Source organism: Penaeus japonicus, unplaced genomic scaffold, assembly GCF_977035675.1.
Source record: "Penaeus japonicus unplaced genomic scaffold, GWHDUDI00000001_assembly GWHDUDI00000030, whole genome shotgun sequence".
NCBI classification, from domain to species: Eukaryota; Metazoa; Arthropoda; class Malacostraca; order Decapoda; family Penaeidae; genus Penaeus; species Penaeus japonicus.
This window is the reverse complement of record NW_028234432.1, coordinates 16,603,153-16,613,152: the sequence shown is the minus strand read 5'-3', so window position 1 is coordinate 16,613,152 and position 10,000 is coordinate 16,603,153. Positions and strand designations below refer to the sequence as shown.

The 10,000-nt window shown below is 29.7% G+C and overlaps 1 protein-coding gene across 1 annotated transcript in view; it reads left to right on the top strand.

Annotated features, from left to right (window-relative positions):
• Positions 1-10,000, top strand: part of LOC122263854 (glutamine amidotransferase-like class 1 domain-containing protein 3, mitochondrial) — a 19,538-nt gene that overhangs the window by 7,643 nt on the left and 1,895 nt on the right. The window lies entirely within an intron of this gene.

The window sequence follows — 10,000 nt, the reverse complement described above, 5'->3', positions numbered from 1 at the left end:
CTTCAGACTTTCCTTATTTAAATCGCTTATTAATTGTTGTAGTTCATCTGCTGACTCACCGAAAAGAACAATGTCATCTGCAAATCTTAGATTGCTTAAGTGCTCATTCCCTATTTTAATCCCTCTCTCTTTCCAATCTAACTTCTTGAATACTTCCTCCAAGCAGGCTGTAAACAGCTTCGGTGAGATGGTGTCGCCCTGCCTAACACCCTTTTTTATTGGTATTTTATTGGTTTCTGCGTGGATTTCGATGGTCGCTGTACCATCTCTACATATATCCTCTAATAATCTGCAGTATATTTCCTCTACTCCTTGTTTACGAGTTGCATCCAGTACTGCAGATATCTGTACCGAGTCGAATGCCTTTTCATAATCTACGAATGCCATACACAGGGGTTTCCTATATTCGTTTGTTTTCTCCCTTATTTGAGCTAGTGTGTGGATATGGTCTGTAGTTGAGAATCCACTGCGGAACCCCGCCTGTTCCCTGGGTAGTTTTGAATCTAATGTATCGGTGATACGGGCTGTGATGATTTTTGTGAACAGTTTATAGAGTACTGAGAGGAGGCCTATAGGTCGGTAATTCTTTAAGTCTTTTGTGTCTCCCTTTTTGTGTATTAGAATTATTATTGCGTTTTTCCAGGCCTTCGGAATTTTACCGACGTCTAGACATCTGTTATAAAGACTGGCCAGCTTTACTGCCGCAATCTCTCCTGCATCTTTAATAAGATCCACACTAATGCCGTCTTCTCCTGGTGTTTTTCCTCTTTTCATGCTTTTTAGTGCCCTATTTACTTCATCTACCGTGATGTTTGGAACATCTCCAATTGTTGTGTTTGTCTCCGTATGTGGAAGAGACCAGTGATAGGTCAATAAAGCTCAAATTACCGGTATTATCGTCCACTCGCGTCGGACTACCATCGTTTAGAAGGACTAGATCAGAGTCCTTGATCAACTTAACTACTTGCTCACCTCTACCATTCACCCGCAAGGAACCCCATGAAGTATGATGAGCGTTGAAATCACCTAATATTAATTTGTTATTTGGCAGACTGTCCTGAAGAGCAAAAAGATCATCATAGATTACCATTTAATCAGGTGGACAATAAGCTGAGCATATAGTCAGATACGTGTTATTGAATTTTACTTTGCATGTGACGTGTTCCAAAGTAGAATTAATCGTCACTTCAGTGAAAGGGAGGTTCTGGTGGATGTACATGGCGACCCCGCCTCTACCCTTTCCCTCTCGGTCTTTTCCACACAGATGGTAGTTTCTCAGCGATACGACCTCGTCAGAGACTTGTTCGTTTAAATGGCTTTCTTGGAGAACGATAATATCGGGAGCATAGGACGAGGCTAATAATCTAAGGGAGTTTAATTTTGATCTAAGACTACGCGTGGATTACGTTTTATGGGGTTTGGAAGTGCCTTGTCCGCCGGTTTTAATTTTCTTTTTTTGGGAGGGAGGCGCCTCCTCCTCTCCCTCGCTTCCCGAGGGCCTCTCTCGGGATTTTTTGGAGACAGTAGCCTCCATGGCCTGCTCCCCTCTGCTAGAGAGACGCCCGGCAGAAGATGGTCTGCTCTTACGAGCAGAACAACTACCAGACGAAGTCCTAGTAGGGGTCGCCTGGACTAAGAGGTGTGATCCAGATTGTGATTTGGTATCATCCTCCTTATGATGCTTTCTTTACTGGGTTGATTCAGCAATTTCCTTTATAGTTTTATTCAATTCCTTAATTTGATTAATTAAATCCTTAACAGTTTCCTTCAATTCGGAAATTTCCTGGTCCTTAGCTGCGAGCTGCTGACTAATACTGCTTGCACTGGAAACGTTGTTGGTTACCGCTGAGGCGTAAGAAGTATTGGGTTTGCTTGCCAAACCTTCCATTTTCCTCTTGGCCTCACGGTAGCTAACATCGTGCTCTCTCATGTATGCCAATGTCTCAGTCTCCTCCAGGCTGCTGCATTCAGCAGAGCCTGACTGATGGGGACCTCCACAGTTAGCACACTTGAATGTCTTTTCCGTGCATGTAGTGGTATCATGGGCTCCAGCACATTTACCGCACATGAATTTGTCTGTATGTTTATCAATGCATCTTAATGAGGTGTGTCCAAATTTTTGGCATCTATTACAATGCATTGTTTTTTGGATATAAGGTCGAACTTGAACGATCTCATATTCAACTTTAACAGTACTTGGAATTTTGGGTGAAGAAAAGGTCAAGAAACACAATCCGGTTTTTACTCGTACATCTCCATCTTTCTTGGTCATACAATTTACGTCTACTACGCTTTGGTCTTTCATGGCCTCAAGAATTTCACTTTCTTCCATTGTCCTCAAATCCCTGTGAAAGATTACTCCCTTACAGGTATTTGGCCCAACAGGAATAGTTACTTTTACTCTGAGGTCATGAATTTGCGTCAGTTTAAGCAAATCCTTAACCTGAGATTTAAATTGTACTTTCACATGGAGGCTACCATCTCGCAATTTTCGGACAAAATAAAAAAAAAACTGCCTTCAACTTGACCGTCAAGGACCTTCTTAATGATAAAGGGGTTGACATTTTTTCAGGGATTGATTTTCATTCACGCATCTTATGTTCACACACCTTGCGTTCTCGGGAGGGATATCAATAAATGGTCTTCTGGGTCGGTCATTGTTCGGGGTTCTATCAGTGGTCGTTTTGGTCTTAGATGAGTTCGGAGTCGCCCCTCCTCCTTGAGGAGGAGGAAGGGTAGCCGGGGGATCAACCATACTCGGGTGTCGGACCAGGTCCGAACCCTGGGCCAAAGCCCGTTGTCCAAAGGGGACTACCTTTCCCTTAACTGTTGGATCAACCTAATCCCAATAGCTAAGAGATTAAAAAGAAGTCTTTCGATTACACGTCCTCGCCCCCCCCCCTAATGGAAGCCTGGTTGCGTTCTCCAGTACCAACTAGGGGATCGGAGTAGTGTGTAAGACACCTTCCTACCATCGAACCTGCCTATTGCGAGGGACGGTAAGTCGGTGCCCACCCCCCAAGCGAATACAGGAGATCACAAGGGAACTCCGGTAGGCTCGGGAAAGTCACACGGAAAAAAGAAGAAATTCAGGGGGAGAAAAAAAATTGCGCCCAAAGGACGCCTCAGACTACTGGGCCTCCCTACCCAGGGGTCACAGCCCGTAAGGGCTACCCTGGGGTAGAAGAGTGCTGCGGGTCTGGGGTGGGGGCCGACTACTCCTACTATACTCTCGTGTCACCTGCAAAAACAAAAGCACTGACGGTGCAGGCAAAGCACTAAAAGTGCGCAAAATCTGTGCAAAGCAGCGTTTACTCTACTTTCCTTACGTTAATCAACACAGAAACAACAATATCCAGCGAAACAAGAGGCCCCGTAACCCAGGGTAACACGAGTGTCACAAGATTTTTTGTTTCTGCTGCTGTGTTTTCAACAAGGTGTGAGCTCTTCAATGTCTCAGACACGAGTCTGATCCTATGTGCCGAAACATCTTTCTTTCTTTGTTGGATTTATTGGCTATCAACCAGCGGCACATGCCAAGGTCATTAAGCCAATGGTTCCATTTTATCTTATCAATTTATAGGTCATAAAGTTTTGTCTCCTTTAGAAAAGTGATTACTTTTTTAATTATTTTTTCATTGTTTGACAATAAATTTTTGATGTTGTATTCTATGTTTATTATTTGCAGGTAATTTTTTATGGCTTGTCTTTGTTGATTATATTGGTTGCAGGATATTAAAATGTGCGCTATTGTCAAGTGGTTGTTGCAATGGTCATATTTTGGAGGGAAATTTTTCTCTATATAGGGAGTGAGGTGAGTCAGTCGTGTAGCATTGACCCTTATTCGAGCCAACACCACCTCCTCCCTTCTGTTTCTTCTGTGGGCTGTGTCCCACATTTTTATTTCTTCTTTATTTTTGTTGTTTATTGTGAGGTCGGGCCACTCACTTTGCCACAGGAGATGGATTTTTGCTTTTATAAAAGAGACAAAACACCTGAGATCTGTGCGGACAATGCCAGGCTCCAGATCACCAGTCGACCCGGCTAATTTGTCAGCCTGTTCATTGCCATGGATACCCGAGTGTCCAGGTACCCATATCAGCTTGATTGATTTATTGGCACTATGTAATTTACGAATGATATCACCCTGTAATTCATTTTTGGTAGTTTCTAAGGATTTAATAGCTTTAATTGAACTTAAAGAGACTGAAAATATGACTATTCTATCGTGGGTCGTCGATAGGGCGAAATCTAAAGCTTTGTCTATTGCAAAAAGTTCAGCAAGAAAGATCGATGTATGATTCGGCAATCGAAATCTCAACTGACATTCAGTCGACCATACACCCGTATAGATTATCTACTGTAGATTATTTATACTTATTATATATTATGGATTATTCAAACTTATTATATATCATATATCATTAAATATAGATTGTTTATTATAGATTATTTATTATGAATAATTTGTTGTAGATCATTTATTTTACATGATTCATTATAGATTATTTATTATGATTTATTTATAATAAATTATCATATGTTATTATAGATTTTTTTTTTGTGGATCCTTTATCATAGAATAATTATATATCATTTATCATAATTTATTTTTTTATAGATATTTTATAATAAATCATTTATTATAGATCATTCTTTATATGTAATTTATTATGTATCATTTATTATAGATAATTTATCATAGATTATACATTATAGATCAATTATTGTAGATCATTTATCATAAATCATTCATTATAGATAATTTATTATAAATTATTTATTATAGATAATTTATTATAAATAATTTATAGATTATTTATTATAGATAATTTATTATAGAACATATATTATAGATCATTTATCTCATTTATCATAGATCATTTATCATATTTCATTTATTATATATCATTTATTATCTATAGTTTATCATATATCATTTATTATATATCATATACCATTTATTATATATATATTTCATTATATATTTACTATATATCATTTATTACATATCATTTATCATATACTATTTTTTGTATATAATTCATCATATATAATGTATTACATATCTATTACATATTATTTATTACATATTAATTTGATATTGTTTACTAGATTTTATGTATTATATATTATTTATTACATTTTATGTATTACATATTATTTATTATAGAGACTGTATTATAGATTATTGTAGATGATTTATCATAGTTTTTATTATAGGTTAGTTATTAAAGAGTAATATTTAAAGATAATTTACCATATATTATTAATTATGGATTATTTCTTATGAAATATATTCTACAGAATTTTTATTATTGATTATTTATTATATATAATTCATTACTGAACATTTATTATAGGTCATTTATTATCGATCATTTACAATAGATAATTAAGTATAGGTCATTTATCATCGATCATTTACAATAGATAATTAAGTATAAATTATTTATTATAGATTATTTATCAAAGATTGTTTATTATAAATTATTTATTATAGATTATACATGAAATATTATAAATTGATTCTTAAAGATCATTTATTATAGATCATATATAGATCATTTATTACTGATTTTATTATAGATCATTTCTTATATCTCATTTCTTATAGATCAGTTATTATACTTTAATCGTTATAGATCATTTATTATAAATCCTTTATTATAGATAATTTGTTATAGATTATTTGTTATAGATTTTTTCATGCATCATTAGGATAGATAATTTATCATACATTATTTATCATATATCCTTTAGTATATATCTTTTACTATATAATATTTATTGCATATCATTTATTATATATTATCTATTGTATATCATTTATCAAATATCATTTATTATATATTATTTATTATATATTAAATATTAGTGTAGATTATCTAATATATATTATTCATTACATATTATTTATCATATTTCATTTATTATTGAGAATTATTTTATAGATTATTTACTACAGATGATTTATTATAAATCATTTCTCTTAAACTATTTTTTATTTTATTTTATTATATATTTATATTATATGATATATTATAGATTATTTGTCATAATTTTCTTTATCATAGATTATTTATTATAAATTAATTATTATTGTCTATATATTATAGATTTATTCATAGATTATTTATTATAAATTAATTATGATTATTTATATAGATAGTATTATTATAGATTATTTACACAAATCATTTGTAAAATTATATTAAAGACTTTAGATAATTTGTTATAATTATTTAGATATCATAATTAGATATATATATTATATTAAGTTATATATTATAGATTATTTATTATAGAGTGTTTATGCTATAGTAATTATCATAGATTATTTATCAAAGGTCACTTATTATTTATTCTAGATTATATATTATATGATATTTATTATAGATTATCTATTATAGGTAATTTATATATTTCATTAGTTAATTATTATTGATCGTTTATTATAGATCATTTATCATATTATTAAAGATCTATAATGTTTATTCATTATAAATTATTTATTATAGATTATTTACATGATTTAAATAAATAATAAATGACCATGTAAATTATGTGCCATTTATGATATGTCATTTATGATTATATATATTTTAATATATATATTATTTATTATGTAACATATATAATTTAGTATACATACTTATTTTATATAATTAATTCTATATAATTCATTGTATATGATTTATCATATGTAATTTATTATATATAATTCATAAAATGTAATTTATTACACGTCCATTTATAGCATTTCCATTTATTACACATCCATTTATTGCACGTTCATTTATTACACGTCCATTTATTACAGGCCCTTTTATTACCCGTCCAATTATTACAGGCCCTTTTATTACACGTCCAATTATTACGCGCCCATTTATTGCAGGTCCATTTATTGCACTTCCTTTTATTGCACGTACGTTTATTGCACATCCGTTTATTACTTGTTCTTTTATTACACATTCATTTATTACACGACCCTTTATTACACGTCTGTTTATTGTGTTTATTTATTACGCGTTTTTTTTATCATAGATTCATTTATTATATATTTACTTATGTATTTATTTTTTAAATATTTATTTATCATATGTTTATTACACATTATCTATTATGCATTATTTATTATGCATTATTTATTATGCATTATTTATTATGCATTATTTATTATGCATTATTTATTATACATTATTGCACATCATTTATTACGCATCATTTATTACACATCTATTATGCATTATTTATTATACATTATTGCACATCATTTATTACACATATATTATGCATTATTTATTACACATTATCTATTATGCATTATTTATTACACATTATCTATTATGCATTATTTATTATACATTATTGCACATCATTTATTACACATATATTATGCATTATTTATTACACATTATCTATTATGCATTATTTATTACACATTATCTATTATGCATTATTTATTATACATTATTTGTTAGGCCTTATGTATGACACATTATTTACTATGCGTTATTTTTTACGCATTATTTATTATGCATTATTTATTACACATTATCTATTATGCATTATTTATTATACATCATTTATTACACATATGTTATGCATTATTTATTATGCACTATTCATAACGCATTATTTGTTACTCATTATTTATTATGCATTCTTTATTACACATTATCTATTATGCATTATTTATTATACATTATTGCACATCATTTATTACACATATATTATGCATTATTTATTATACATATATGAATAGTGCATAATAAATATATCATGCACTATTCATAACGCATTATTTGTTACTCATTATCTATTATGCATTATTTATTATACATTATTGCACATCATTTATTACACATATTATGCATTATTTATTATGCACTATTCATAACGCATTATTCGTTACTCATTATTTATTATCCATTATTTATTACACATTATTTATCAGGTATTATTTATTGTGCACTATTCATAACACATTATCTATTATGCGCTATTTATTACGCATTATTACGCACTATTTATTACGCATTATTTATTACACATTATTACGCATTATTTATGACACATTATATATTACGCATTATTCATTACACATCATCTATTACGCATCCTTTATTACTCATCATTTATTACGCATTATCTATTATGCATTATTTATTACGCATTATTTATTATGCATTATATATGACACATTATTTACTATGCGTTATTTATTACGCATTATCTATTATGCATTATTTATTACACATTATCTATTATGCATTATTTATTACACATTATCTATTATGCATTATTTATTATACATTATTGCACATCATTTATTACACATATATTATGCATTATTTATTACACATTATCTATTATGCATTATTTATTACACATTATTACGCATTATTTATGACACATTATATATTACGCATTATTCATTACACATCATCTATTACGCATCCTTTATTACTCATCATTTATTACGCATCATTTATTACACATCATTTATTACACATCATTTATTACGCATCATTTATTACACATCATTTATTACACATCATTTATTACGCATTATTACGCACTATTTATTACGCATTATTTATTACACATTATTACGCATTATTTATGACACATTATATATTACGCATTATTCATTACACATCATCTATTACGCATCCTTTATTACTCATCATTTATTACGCATCATTTATTACACATCATTTATTACGCATCATTTATTACACATCATTTATTACGCATCATTTATTACACATCATTTATTACGCATCATTTATTACACATCATTTATTACGCATCATTTATTACACATCATTTATTACGCATCATTTATTACACATCATTTATTACGCATCATTTATTACACATCATTTATTACGCATCATTTATTACACATCATTTATTACGCATCATTTATTACACATCATTTATTACGCATCATTTATTACACATCATTTATTACGCATCATTTATTACACATCATTTATTACGCATCATTTATTACACATCATTTATTACGCATCATTTATTACACATCATTTATTACGCATCATTTATTACACATCATTTATTACGCATCATTTATTACACATCATTTATTACGCATCATTTATTACACATCATTTATTACGCATCATTTATTACACATCATTTATTACGCATCATTTATTACACATCATTTATTACGCATCATTTATTACACATCATTTATTACGCATCATTTATTACACATCATTTATTACGCATCATTTATTACACATCATTTATTACGCATCATTTATTACACATCATTTATTACGCATCATTTATTACACATCATTTATTACGCATCATTTATTACACATCATTTATTACGCATCATTTATTACACATCATTTATTACGCATCATTTATTACACATCATTTATTACGCATCATTTATTACACATCATTTATTACGCATCATTTATTACACATCATTTATTACGCATCATTTATTACACATCATTTATTACGCATCATTTATTACACATCATTTATTACGCATCATTTATTACACATCATTTATTACGCATCATTTATTACACATCATTTATTACGCATCATTTATTACACATCATTTATTACGCATCATTTATTACACATCATTTATTACGCATCATTTATTACACATCATTTATTACGCATCATTTATTACACATCATTTATTACGCATCATTTATTACACATCATTTATTACGCATCATTTATTACACATCATTTATTACGCATCATTTATTACACATCATTTATTACGCATCATTTATTACACATCATTTATTACGCATCATTTATTACACATCATTTATTACGCATCATTTATTACACATCATTTATTACGCATCATTTATTACACATCATTTATTACGCATCATTTATTACACATCATTTATTACGCATCATTTATTACACATCATTTATTACGCATCATTTATTACACATCATTTATTACGCATCATTT